The sequence below is a fragment of the Eimeria mitis genome, genomic scaffold (genome assembly GCF_000499745.2).
Source record: "Eimeria mitis Houghton genomic scaffold, Emh_scaff5500, whole genome shotgun sequence".
NCBI classification, from domain to species: Eukaryota; Apicomplexa; class Conoidasida; order Eucoccidiorida; family Eimeriidae; genus Eimeria; species Eimeria mitis.
The window spans coordinates 1,207-1,455 of NW_013573773.1; positions in this window are offsets into that span (position 1 = coordinate 1,207).

Consider the following 249-nt stretch of genomic DNA (forward strand, 5'->3'; position numbering starts at 1 on the left):
TAAAAAAAAACAAACAAATAAAAAAGAAAATAAATAAACAAAAGGGTATTCATTTTAGCTGTTCTTTCAAAAAAACAAAAAACAAGAAATATAAACAATAAAAAACAGAAACAAAAAAAAACAAAAACAAAACAACCAACTAAAAAACAAAATAAAAAAAACAAAATAAAAAACAAAATAAATAAACTTACAATCCTCTAGATCTACTTCTGGTGAAATATTCATTTTGGCTGTTATAGTTTGTAATAT